The following is a 14,676-nucleotide window of genomic DNA, read 5'->3' as shown; positions in this document are numbered from 1 at the left end:
TATGCACATTTCCATGAGGAGCTGCCACAGAATTTAAAATGAAAATAATATCCATTTTATTCACGATAATTTGACAAACATATTTCACACAATGCTTTTTTCTAGCAAAAGCACTATGTAGGCAGAATGAGATTGAGGACCAGGAAGTATTTTCAAAACTATAGACATTTGAATCAACTCCTAACCAGGTGCTTTCCTAGTTAAAGTCCTAACTAGGTGATTTCCCTTATTTAATTTTCTTCTGAGTGAATCAATTAGTCATTCTTTAAACAAATATTTATTCAATCCCTTAATTGGCATCAGGCACAGTGCACACAGCAAATAAGACCAACAAGGGTTCTGTTGTTCTAAAACTCACTTTTTAGAATGAAAAACAGACAATAAGCAGTTATGAAATAAACAAGCACGATCATTTCAGATTGCAGTAAGTCCAGGAAACAGATGACCATGCTGAAGAGTAACGGGGGAAGATGAGGGTAAGGCTGGCCTCTTATTTATTCCCCAACCCCAGTACTTACTACATAGTACCAAGCCTAGCCCAGGGCAGGTGCTCAGGATGTATTTGTCTATGTTCGATGAATGGATAGTTGATCAAATGGATGGATGGATGGATGACTGGTCAGTCATGGAAAATGTCTTTAAGAAGGTGTTACTTGAAATGAAACCTTAAGGATGAAAATGAGCTAACAGAAATGAAAAAACTCATTCCAGGCAAGATAAACGATAGCTAAGCCTTGTAGCTTATAGCAGTGAGTTCAAATTTAATCCTAAAATAAACAAGAAGCTATTGAATGGTCTTACAGTGACGGACTCATCTTATCTTCACAAAGTTCTATGACGATTCTATTGTTATCTACATTTCACAAACAAGGACATTGAACCTGGAAATGATAAAGTAACTTAACCAGGTTCATGAAGCTAGTCAGAGGAAAATTGGAATTTGATTTCAAGAACGTTCAGTCTGCAGTCCACCCTTAATGAAAACACAGTGTTATTAAAAAGAGTCAGTAAATGTAATATGTACAGTAACTTGAAGACCTGGATTGTTAAATCAGCGAGGAAGAGAGAGGCTGAAAAATCAGAGATCTTCCAATTTAATAGATTCCATTTTTAAACAATTTTAAAAACATCTCTCATATGGACCTATGAAATGAATATATAGCACAGTCTCTCAGCTGCTTTTGATTGACTTGGTCCTTTGAGGTTAAAATTGCATTTATGTAATAAGTTAAAAACTGGATTATTTTAAAAAGGTCTAGTGTTAATGAACTTTTTGAATATATGGAACTTGCAAAAACAATAAATTTTCTTTAAGTTTAGAATAGTAATAGCTTGAAAGAGGAAAATGATTATGAACTCAAGCTGGGCTGTCTGGTTTGGCTGTGCTTTTCAATTGAGACTAGACGTGTAATTTATCGATTCTGAAGAATTGAATTGGCTCCCTTCTAAGGACACTATCTTGAGCATTTTGTACACACCCTGCAGCCAGAAACATGTAAGAACAGTCGTTCCTATTTCAAAGAAAAGAAGGAGGAGGAGGAGGAGAGGAGGAGGGGAACTAGAAGGAGTAGAAGAAACGAAAGCTAACAGGAAAATCACCCTAACACTCTTGGTGAAACATTCAATATTTTAAGTCGTGGTTGGAAGCAGGAAAATTTTTTTGATTGCATGCCTCATTTAAGACACCCCTCTTTCTCTTGAAGAAAAAAATCCAGGGAATTTGCAATTTAGATACATAATCAGATAAGCAGGAGTCCCCCCTACTGTGCATTATTGATTCAAATGGACTAAGTTAGCAGTAAACTGACTCAGCAGTCAAGCTTCCTCTTCTACAACCCAGAATGATATTTGCCAATAGCCATCGTTAAGTGACTGTTTGTCTATTTGCTTGTGTTTCTTGTCTCCAGATTCACTTAAGTTCTTCATTTTGTTTTGCCTTTAATAGAGTCTCTGGTACATAGTAGTTGCTTTAAAAAGAGAGAGAGGAAAAAAGTAAATAAATCCCTCAGCTCTAGTTCTTGAGGTAATAACACAGAGAAAACAGAGAATGGTAATCCTTTTTGCACCTGCAATTCTACCCATTTCAGTTAATAAAGTACAAGCAACTTCAAATCACGCTATATGTTTCATTTTTTCTCCCACTTCCTTTTTCCTTGACACATCATTTCATATTCCGATTTATTTTCCTTCATTCTTAGCATCCCATAAAACATTTTTGCAAGCGGAATACATGTCCAAGAAACTTTTTCTTTCTTTTTTCCCCCAAAAGAACACTAGTTGTACAAACAAACCCATAAAATTGCTTTCAGTATATTAAATGGTCTTAGAGCCATGAAGGAGAATCAAGGGGTTATGTCAAACTCAGGGGCATGGAAATACTTTACCTTAAACTTAGGCTAGCATAATGTCTCCAAGCCTTATCATAAATTATTTCCAGCAACATCTAAGCAGCTGAGGACAAAAGGCACAAGTTTTGTTAGAACTTACTAATTGTAGAAAGTGGAACTAAAGTAATGTTGGCCATTCCAAGTTCAGAGGAAAGAAGAAACCCGAGGGACATGTGATGGGGCTGTGGCACAGATTGTTCTCTGCCACTTGCATCAGTCTGTCCTTTTCTCAACAACCTGCACCCTCCCCAGCCCCACCCGCAAAGTGAGGCTGTTTATGGAGGAGGAAGTAGCATGGAAAAATGCTTGGAAGTTTCTCATGTTGTTGAAGATTGTTTTGGCATTGATGAAAAGCATTGAATGAAATAAGACTTAAACATTTTACAAAAAGCATTTTTGGTCATTTAAAAAAAACTAATACTTGATTCTGTACTGCTATTGGAAAACTTTCAAGTATGTTTGGAATTACTTGGATATATGAATCTACTCTTCCAACTCTAAGTTTTTGAAATTTAACTACATAGCAATTATTTCCAATTCCAATTTATCATCCCAATCAAGATAAGTGTAAAATTACACTTACATCAGATTTCAAGGCTTGGTATGAAAAAAAGAATATAAAAGATATTATTTATCCTTTAAAAAATATTGATTACACGTTGAAGTGATAATGTATTGGATATATTGGTTTTAAGGAAATGTATTAAAATTAGTTTCAATTGTTTGAAAAAACATGGCTAAACACTGACTAAAATAAGACTAAAAGTTTTACAAAAATCTTTTTTTGGAAAAATGTAAGTTTCACATGAAAAGGAAAGTGTATAAAATGAAATCAGTGTTTAATGTCATTTGTCAGACTTAAGTTAAATTTGTCATGTGAATTACTGAGATTTATTTTTTAAAGTGACAGTACTGGTTTTTAAGACCATTTCTGAAAAAAAAGATGATGTAAATAGAGAGTTTTCCTTTGTTTTCATTAGTTTTGTTGGTATATGTAACAGATTATAAACTAAGTAGTAATATATCTATATTTTTATAGGTCCACAAATATAAACTATTTGGGGAACAAAGTAATTTTCCCATTTTCAGCACACATTATTAAATTTAATGCTACAATTTAAGAATTATATGTTGTTTATACCACATGCCACATATGAGAATGTTTGATTAAGAAAAAGAGAAAAAAAATCTTAAAGCTATCCAAATGCAAGACCTCATAAATCTTGTTGAGTTACAACTTTTGCTATGTCTGGATTTCATTATTTTCCCTGCAATTTTCAAATTTTTCTTCTAAGGAAAGATCAATTTTATAGATAATCTCATGAAGTTGCCTTGGTAAGTGTGACTGAGGTTTAATAATTTTCTAGGGAGAATAGCCTTAAGTGAGTTCTTCCATGAGGCATTATACAAAGGAATCTGAATACATAGGAAAATAGAGATAGTAGCATGGTCCACTCTGAAAACAGTGGATGAAGAGCTACAAATGACAAATGAGGCCTTTATTTTTTAAATGATTTCTATTCAATTACCCAAATTGGCAGAAATAATATGAGGTAGTTTAATAAACTGTGAAGTACAGGTTTATAGTCAAATTCAATGCTGCTCAGAGATTTTGAGTTTCACTTGAAGTAAAATTGATAGAGTTAATAAATTAAAGCTATAATGCCTTGTTTAATATTTCACAAGAAAAATTCATTTTGTTTTGCTGCTCAAAATTTAAAAGCTTTTATTATTGAGGTGAAATTGGTTAATAACATTATATAAATTTCAAGTGTACAACCTTATAATTTGATATCTATATACTCTATTTTGTGCTCACACCTCTAGTCTGGTTTCCTTCTGCTACCATATATTCGACCCCCTTTCTCCAGGCTGCCCTCCTCCTACCCTACTTCCCCTCTGGTACCTACCATTCTCTTGTCTGTATCCATGACTTTGGTTAGTTTCGTTAGTTCATTTGTTATTTTTTTGTTTCATATTCCACCTATGAGTGAAATCATATGGTTGTCTCCTTGTGTCTTACTCATTTCACTGATAATAAAAGATCGATCCATGTTGTCCCAAGTGACAATATTTCATCTTTTTCTTTAGTTCATTATATGTAGCATATATTTAAACATTTTTTGTGGTTATTTTAGAAATATTTACATGGATTTGGGGGGTTTTAGTTTGTTGGTTTAGTTTTGTTTGTTTGCTTTTTCAGACCCATTACTTGCTTTGGAAACTTGGCTGTGTTTCCAATAGATGACACACCGGACTTTGCAAGTCTTTTCCACACTGAACTGACGCTCGTGTACCTTTCCCCCTCCCTGAGTTTTTCAAACATTTGTTATTTGTGACTCTCAGTCTTTTGCTATTTTTTATGTCTCAAGAAGATTTCTCATTTCTACATGCATCTCTTCACCAGGGTGACCTAGTAACGCTAAAATTTGCATTTTCCAATTGTTATACAGAAAATAAATCTGAATCTGATTCAGTAGAAGGTATGGTCATGTACCTACATTACATTTACTTTGAGGAATGATGCATTGTTATTTTTTACTTATAAATTTAATCAAAATTTTAAAATTATGTATTGGCATGGCCATCCTAACTTAATAAAAAGCTACCATGTATATCATCTGAATTAGATTTTCTTAAAAGGATTAGAATTCAATAATACTAAAGAATATTATATAATTGTTAATAGTGATAAAAACAATAACTAACATTTAATGAGTCATTACTATGTGATAGGTACTATACCAAGCCCTCTGTGTATAATGACTCATGTAATACAACGAAAACCCACGTGAATTTGATGCTATGATTATCTAAATGCTGGAGCTATGAGAATTGAAGCACAGAGAGATTAAGTAAATTGTGCAAGGTCCTAAGTCTAGAAAGACTGAATATCCTGTTAGAGGTGGGATTTGAACCTGTCAGTCTGGTCTCTAGAGCCAATGTGCAGAACCGTTACGTTCCCCTTTATTAATGATTCAGAAAGTACTTTAGGATCCTGTGGTGCCTCTGGATTGGCAAGCTCAACATTTCTCACATTTACATAGAGCATGAACTAGATCTATAGTGGGTGCCCAATAAATAGTTGTTGAAATAATGTATGGATGAATATTGAGTAGGTGAGTGCAGGAATGAATAATGCGTACTAGGAGATGTGCTAATAGAGAATTTAGTATGACTATACATCTGACACATAATATTCTATAAATATTGAGTTAATTGGATAGCCAATGTTTCAAAATATGATGAATTTATTGTATTTATATAGGACTTTCAGAGAAATTAACTTTTTCTTTTATGCCAAAGTTTTTTTTTTTTAGGGAGACGGAGACTAGAGAGTAGAAAATGAGATTTTGAGAAATAAATCCATCATGTTAACTATCACGAGTTCCATGAATACAGACCAAATCTTCTGTCTTTTTCTTTTTCCTTACCAACCTACTTTTGTGCCCAGAACTTAATACTTGGTTTGGACTTAATAATTATTTGCTGTTGAAAGTAGTAGAGTAGGGAAAAAGTGTATGATTTGTAGCCAGCAGACCTAATTTCTTGTTGAGTTTATTGGGGTGACATTGGTTAATAAAAGCACATGGGTTTCAAGTGTAGAACTCTGTAGCCCATCATCTGCACTCTGTTTCGCACGCCCACCACCCAAAGTCAAGTCTTTTTCTGCCACCACTTAGCCCCCCTTTGCCCTCTTCCAGCTCGTTTAACCCCTTTTCTTTCTGGCAGTCACCATACTGTTGTTTATGTCTGGTTTTTTTCTTAATCCCTTTGCCTTTTTCACCTGGTCCCCCAGCCCACTTGCCCTCTGACAGCTGTCAGCCTGCTGTTCTCTGTGCACAGCAGGGAGGGTGTGCAGAGCTGAACATGTTTTTGAAGCTCTTCACAGGGTCATGTCTCCTTCCCTTCTTCCTTTGAAACTGCCCTCCTGACCGCCTCCCTCACTGGCTCCCCCAGCCACTGATTTCACCTGTCCTGGTCATGGAGGGTGTGTCCTGACACCACGAGCTGAGCCCCAGCCCCCACCCAGGCATTGACATCTCATTCCCTGTCACATCACAACTGGCCTGTCAGTGCCACCACTGACGGCATGACTTTATTTTGTCTATTTAGTCTGTTTCTATTTTGTGTATTAGTTTACGTTGTTCATTAGATCCCACATATAAATGAAATCGTATCGCATTTGTCTTTCTCTGACTGGCTTATTTCACTTAGCATAATCCATGGTTAAGCACTGGCTAGTGATGTCACAATATCACCTCTTTTAATTCTTTCCACATCTATAAAAAAGGGATCACCTGCCTCTATTTTTTTTTATAATGATGAACCCTGGAAAACTATTAATCTCTTTTGAAACAAAGTATTTCATGATCAAATACTTTTGGAAATACTTAGTTGAAGTAAGCTAAGCTCCTTTGCTTTAGCACTCCAAACTTTAACAGTGTTAATATTTGGGACTATCCAAAGAGTAATTACATTATGTAGCATTTCACAAGCTTATTTTACTCCATTACCATTTTTTATAACATATCTCACAGCACGTTTTGGCAGGAGACTGAGGTGATTGCATCATTAATAGCACCAATAAAAGGACAAAAATTCTATGTAATCAAGATAGTCAAGATATATTAAGTAAAATAATGGAAGCTTTGTAGCATCAGTGGCCACATATAGGTTTAGGGCGATGATTGTCTTTATGATAACAGAGATGGCAATAGAGTCATAGAAACATTCTAAACCACAACATGGGAATGTTATCCAATAGATTCAGAACTTGCAGTAGAGAGGCTGGGATTTCAAACTCCTGAATATTTGGATTTCTCTCTATTTTAAAATCTTCTCATTCACTAGTGTTTATAAAATTTTTACTGGCTGCTGGGTTAGAACTCTGAGAGGATCAGGGATTTATACTCTGCCTCGTGGATGCAATTTAGGTAACTATCACCAACTGTGAAAGGAAAAGCTATCCTTTAGTTTCAGCCTGTTGGTGTGTTACTGTTTTCAGGCTGCCAGTGCTTTCTAAGGAGGGTCAATGCTAAAGAATCCTTTTTATTTTTCCTGCCAATTCATCTGAAGATTCACAATGAGGAGAATGGGAGAGAGCTAAATTTTTCTGGGAATGTTGAAAAGATATTTGGATTCAGGGAAATAACCTCAAGGTATTAAAAGCCTGAGATCAGTAAGCTAAAAGACATCACGCCCTTGCCCCACCCCTACAGTTAAGGGCTAGAAGTAATGATGGCTCCCAAAAAGCAAAACAACAAAAACAACAAAAATCTTTGTAATAACTTCAGAGATCTCTGATGGATATTTTTGTGGCTTTTCATGATATTCTGTATAATGGAACCATGGCCTGTTTTCCCATGAAATTTTTCAGCACCACCAAATCACTTGGCCATGCCCTGTAGAGTGGGATGGACTTAGGGTGTGAGGTGATGTGATGAAGTAGTGGTGGTGAAGGTGGGCTGTGGCTAAACGCTGAGGCTCCTGCTGATACCTGGTTTACCCCAAAGGAGCCGATGGATTCTTCTAGTTTGTAAATTTAATTATAAAAGAGGCTCAGTCACTTTTAGTACCATTTGTATGAGGCCATTTGAGCCCCAAGCCCCAGCGCAGAACCCTGGAGGGCTGGGTGACAACGTGTGTGAGCCTCAGGGAGTCTGTTAACACCTTTGGCCTAAGGCCTAAGCCCCACGCAGACTTCCAGTGTCTGTTTTCTGCAGAGCGCGGTGTAATTTTGGGGCCTTCTTGCTCTATAGACAGTGAGCGGAAAAGGAAAAATATACCGAGGAGTAACAGCAATTCCACTGCAAGGACAAGGCAGGAGCAGAGCTGGCCTAACCTGTCAATCACAGATCTTCCCAGGCCAGGGGACTTGCCATTCAGCAGGCCCTGCAGGCAGGGAAGTAAGCAGTCCAGGCCCATCTTTCCATGTGGATTTCTGAAGAGAGAAAACGGGTTTTTTTAAGAGGGTATTCCAAGGGAAGTATCCAAAGGGAGCCTGCCAGGGGCAAAGAAGAGCTTTAATTTGCTTATCAAATTGAAAGTTCCATGCGTAACACAATAAGTGGAGTTCAAAGAGAACCTCTGCTCTTACGCAGTTTATGACTCTTGAAAAACAAAACACACGTACAGGGCCAGCAGTACCCTATGAACTACGACTGATATAAGGGGAGTGGTACGAGCCTCACAGATTCTAGTGTTGAATGAAACTGAGTATGTCAAGGGAAAAAGGATCCCTGGTCCATTCGTTTACCTGTAGAAAATGTGCTTTGTAATTTTTAATGAATGCAGCTGATGATTAACTTTTGGACAGTTTTACCCCGATGAAAGGGAATAAATACAACACATATACCTATGGTTTAAAAGACCCAATCCTTTTTTAAAAGTTTTGGCCCAGAGTAACTCAAATGTACCGTTCCCACTCCCATCTCAGGATGTTTGTATCTTCCGTTTCCTCAACCTGGCATGCCTGCTCTCCAGATGTCTGTGTGTCTGGCACTCTCACTTCATGCAGTTTGCTGCTAAAATGTCACTCTTTCAGAAAGGACTTCCCTGATCTACTTATAAAAATGATTTATAGTTCTGTTCCCAGCCCCTACTCACCATTACCCTACTCCAAGATTCTTTATAGCTTTATCATCACCCGGCGCATTATGTTTCTTCATGTTCGATCTCCCTTCAGTAGAATTATAAGAGCCAGGAAAACAGAGATGAATCTTGGTTTGCTCTGTGATGCACAAAGGTTGTGCCTAGAGCGGTTCCCTGAACGTAGTAGGAAAGCAATGAATGTTTATTTCATGAATGTCGGGTGGAATGGAAAGAGGAGGTTGCGTGATAATTTTTACGTCTTTCCATGTATATTATTCCTACGTGTTTTCAAAAAGATGTCTTATTATTTTTCAACAAATGGAGTAGAAGAACAATTTTCTGGAGAATAAAGCGAGGACAGCAGTGGTGACCATTACCCTGCGCCATTACCCTTTTTCCTATCAGACACTTTTGGCTGCTCTAGGTACAGGCTAAAAACAATTTCTTACTATTCGTGGTTCTCCTGCCGCTTTCATCCCTTCAATAATAGTGAGGGTAAATGTTTTCTTCCAAGACACCCCTAAAAAGGCATTAATTTTTATATTAAACAAACAAGAAACAATAGGGGAAAATAGCAGAGGAAAAACTATATATGCAAGGAAGGAAAATATTTTACCTACCGAAATATACTTTCAACTATCTTCATTTCTCATGCCGTTATTAAAAATATCTCTGCTTGGACAGAACCGTTTTGTTTCCATGCTGACTTCTCCTTTGCTTCTCCTGTGAACTTTGTAAATTTGCGTCTGGCAGCAGCTTTGTTTTCCTTGGAACTCACTACTGTGTAACATACTGTTAACTGAAGGTTGTGATGTATAAATTTATTATTAAAAATAAGAGTGAGAGAGAGAAGAATTTATTCCATAAGGATGAAAATGACTTGGTGTCAAGGAAGTTAGGATTTTCAAAGTGCTTTACATAACAGATTATGTTTCTTAACAAGGAAGTGCATTTGTTTCATGCAATTAAATAGAAGGGTCTTCCTTTTGTCTATCCTGATAGTAATGGGGGCCAAAAGGGGAGGGAGGATAGTGTTTTGAGGGATTTTTTAAAGAGAATTTCTTCATCACATGGAAAGATTTTGTTTGCCATGTGTCGGTATAACCTTGCTGACCTACATACGAGGTCTGTCCAGAAGGTATCCAGCCATGTAATATGAAAAATAGACATTTATTGAAAAAGGTACAAGATATAAGAAACATTGCACATAGGACAATGACATTTCAGTTCTCTTCAAAGTAGGTACCTTGGGACCTCACACAGTTCTCCCAATCACCATCAGCTGTCCCATCATATTTTCCTGAATTTCATCATCGATCTGAAATCTCTTTTCTTTCAAAGGTGATTTTAGTTTTGGGAAAATCCAGAAGTCACAGGACACCAAATCAGGGCTGTAGGGGGCCTGAGTCACCAGAGTGATTTGATGTTTTGCCAAAAAACTTTGCATAGAGATATGATGCATGAATGGGTACATTATTGTGATGAAGCTGCCAATCACCAGTTGTCCATATCTCTGGCCTTCTGAATCATCTGAATAGTTTCCGCAAAGGAATGTTCAAGTTTAATTTAAAATTGATGCAGTTTTCTTGTTCTATTTGCTCAGTCATTTAAAATGCAATAGGCTGCACAGTATACATACTCACTCTACAGCATCTACCACCCCCACTGACTGGTACAGTGAAGCCATCATTGTTCATGCATGTGCATTCCAGTCCACTCTCCTTGGCTGCCAGGTTACATTGATGTGACACAAACCATTCTTGTTATATTAACAATGGCTGGACTTTTTCTGGACAGACCTTGTATCTAAAAACCTTCTGGTAAGATACTTATTAAAATGTTGTTACCCATCGCTTCTCGGCCTTTTGGCTAAGATCAAGTGTAGTATCTGTTCTTATCAGTTTAAAAAGTTGTTACCCAGAGGAGTAATCATAGCTAAATACTGTATTTTACCATGTATAATGCTCACTTTTTTGCCCAGATTTTTGAGGAAAAATTAAGGGTGTACATTATACATGGCTAGTACCTGAAATACCTTGTATCTGTTCTTGTGTTTTGTAATTATTTGTTAGCATAAAATTTCTTGTACACTAATATGTTCAAAAATAAATGCTAAAATTCCTTTATAATACAAAAACCAAATTATCTAAATATAATAAAATTGAATTAAAAATTAAAACAAAAGATTTTTTCCCCTGAAAGTGTGGGTCATAAACATGGGTGCTCATTATACACAGCAAAATATGGGGGCCAACCGGGTATCTTTTATAGATGGTAAGAGACAAACATTTTTTGTCTTCCTGAATTAAGCAGCCATGTACTCTTTGTCAACCAGAATGTATTTCAGTTTTCTATTTTTATTCATTTTTCTAGTCTCAATCTCAATCCCTCCACCTTGTGTTTTGTGTTGCTAGCACCCGTGTGTAACTAATCTTAAAATCATAAGTATTCCTCCTCCAAAACTGGTAGTATTGTATCACATTAATAAACTTGGTCTCTTTCCCCAGAATTGCCTAGATACGCTGCTGCTACTTGTTTATCATGAAAGCTTAGTCCAGATGAATTCAATTGCAAAAAGAAACTAGTAATTCCACAATTTCAACTTCTGCTCCTCGTTGTCCATGACCCTTTCCTGTCTTTTATACAATCCTGTGGTAACATCAAGTGACTTCTTTGGTCATCTGTCATGTAATACCAGTCTTACATGTTTGATTCAAAGGCCACTTTGACTTGCTTATTGATAGGGCATCAACATCAGTGTGCACTGAGTTCTGAAACTCACAGACTTCATTGTGTAAGCTATCCTCCTTACTATTTATTAAAATTGACCAATTATTTTCATTTGTCTTCATCTGTTTTGACTAACAGTTAAGAGAGTAGGAATAGAGAGGTGTCTGTGTACTTTCTAAAACATTTAGCCCTGTGGTTTTGCTTTAACAGGAGTATGTACCTGTTGCCAAATACTTTAATTTAAATAATCTGCAATTTGAAATGAGTCAGACATTTTTCTATTGTAGTATAGGTTATTCATACATTTTTTTTTATTTTTCTTCTTTTTTATTGTGGTAAACCATATATAACATAAAATTTACCATCTTGACCGTTTTTTCATTTAATCAAAAATATATTTTTAACAGTCAATATTATTTGTATTAAATTTCTGGATATTTTAAAAGGAATATTGAAAACATTCTATATATTTTAGTCTTTGGTCCATGATCCAAGGACAGTGCTTATAACAGCAAAATAAACTCTATATGCAAATAGGATAGAATTCATATGCTGTCCTGTACTAAAACAAAGCTCCCCACTCTCCATGCAGCCCCCATCTGTGCCAGGTATGAAGAGGGGTAGGTACCTGACACCCTATCCAGCTTCCACCACCACCTCTTTCTCTGAATTAGAAAAAAGCAAGTTATAGAAAATACCACAGCAAATCACATGCACCAACTGAAATAATTAATGCTGATTTTCAGCTCAGATTAATTTAATTCAAAATAAATTTTTACTGGGAAAGCCCTTGTATGATTTCCTCAAGGGCAGAGGGAAAAATATCCTGCTGATTTCCATCAAATAAAGACATTCCAATGTTTCATTTATTATGTCAGGGTTCATTCCTTTTCAGATCATATTTCATTTAGCATGCAGATTTCTATAACTTTTCATTACTTTGAATAAAGTAGTAATAGTATACATTTTAAAATATCACATACTTGGTCAATTCATCTATTAACTATAATATAGTAATGATATTAAAATATAATACTAGAATACAATATAATTTCTTTACCCTAAGTCACTCTCATTTGTCTTTTATATAATTCTGGAAAATAACTATGATACATAAATTTTGGACAACTTTACTGTTTTATGCTTCAAAGGAAAAAGTCAGAGAGTAAATTTTTGGAGGTTTATAAGTTCTGGCTTATAAAGTAACAATATTTTCTTCTAGCGAGTGATGGCCCAAACGAGTCTACATGATGACTGTTTTTGTTCTTTGACTAAACAACATGATCTTTAAGATAGTTAATGGCAGAGGACTATGAATTCCATGCTTTTCTTCTTTTAGCTCTGATCCTGGCTGAATGTACCTTCTTGATTGACTACTTGTCATCATCACATATTCTCTCCTTGAACAGTGTATTTTGGATTGCAATTTCTGTTTGTGAGATTTATTTACCTCTTTTTATTGTGGTACTCATACACAGTAGAATTTACCAAGCTATCATGTTAGTACAAACTTAATCACAGAGAGGATGATAGTCATTACAGGTTTTTGGAAAGTATTCTCTTCAGAAGACTAAACAGTGAGGGAAAAGAAAAGATAAGTCTTATGCTTAAAAATCAGCCTTGTCTTAACAGTGCCGAGCTCAAGTTGATGATCTCTTTAAAGTTGCCGATGAAGCATCTCATCTTTCTGTTGTGAATGAAAGGTGGTCCAGAGCCTCAATAAGGCAGATGATTGAAATGTGTCAAGAATTAGTTTTGATAATTCTGGTGAACAACTAATTAAGTGTTCTCTTAATTTATATGTTTCCAAATCAGACTATTTATCTCATTATTTGACTAGCGTCTGTTAACCTTATTATAATTAACTTTAAGTTAGTATTGATGAATATTTACTAGCAGGTGTAATGTGAATAAATACATAAATTTAAAAAATGAAGCATTAAATAAATATCAACTCTGTAAGCATTCAGTTTTATGTGATGATTCTCCAGGCTACTTTACCCAAAATTGTGTTATAATTAAAATACTATTTTAATTTACAGGGCTTGCAGTAATTGACTATGTCATTAAAAATGAGAAATTTAAAATAACTTTGTTATATTTTTCACTCATTATACAATGAGCATTTCTCATGTAATTTTTTTGAAAAGGCCCTATAAGCCAAATTTTAATTGTTATATATATAATTTTTTCTATACTATAATTTATTGGATAGTTCCCATTTTGTTAGATAATATTGTGATAACACTATAATTACTGGATTTTTACATTTTATTTACTGGCAAAAGGGGTATAAATTTTAAAGAATATGTAATATGTATTAAAATTGCTATTACATTTTTACATATAAAACATGTAATGTGTGTAGCTATGTATTTGTGTGTATTTACATACTTGCTAAGTACTAGCAATACATATGCTTACTTGTTTCATTATATCCTCACCAATATTCAACATTATTGACTTGCTAATTTAATAGGCAACAGTAGTTTCTTGTTATTTACTGACTTTTTTCACTTCCAACAAAGTTAATTTTTTAGCATAAGTCTAACTGGCTATTCATATTTAGTTTGTAAATTGTCCTTATCCTTCCCACAATTTTCTACTAGGATTATATTTCTTGAAATTGGTAGAACTCATAATATACTGAAGATATATTACCCATTTACTGCAGATAGTTTGCCAATGTGGTGTTTGTGCTGAGATTTGATTTTATGTAGTTGGATCGATTGATCCTCTGTTTTTTTAAATTAACTAAGAAAATCTTTTCACATTCTAAGGTAGTATATGCCTTGATTTTATTGTTTCATGCTGATAGTTTCATCTTTTTAAAATTTAAATCATCTATCTAGAATTTATATTTGTATATATTATTAGGTTCAACCGAAAGAATCTATTTCTCTTCTCTGTTAAATAACTCATCAAATACTCATTGATTTTTTAATCTTTTTCGTATTTTGTTGCT

At 35.1% G+C, this 14,676-nt stretch overlaps 1 protein-coding gene and 1 pseudogene across 2 annotated transcripts in view; both read left to right on the top strand.

Moving 5' to 3' along the window:
* PDE3A (phosphodiesterase 3A) overlaps positions 1-14,676 on the top strand; it is a 277,109-nt gene that overhangs the window by 149,616 nt on the left and 112,817 nt on the right. The gene's annotated exons all lie outside the window — the stretch shown is intronic.
* Positions 10,831-11,036, top strand: LOC114514310 (annotated as a pseudogene).

The sequence above is a fragment of the Phyllostomus discolor genome, chromosome 2 (assembly GCF_004126475.2).
Source record: "Phyllostomus discolor isolate MPI-MPIP mPhyDis1 chromosome 2, mPhyDis1.pri.v3, whole genome shotgun sequence".
In the NCBI taxonomy this organism is placed as follows: domain Eukaryota; kingdom Metazoa; phylum Chordata; class Mammalia; order Chiroptera; family Phyllostomidae; genus Phyllostomus; species Phyllostomus discolor.
Note: the sequence above shows the minus strand (reverse complement) of the source record. Positions and strands in the feature narration are given on the sequence as shown.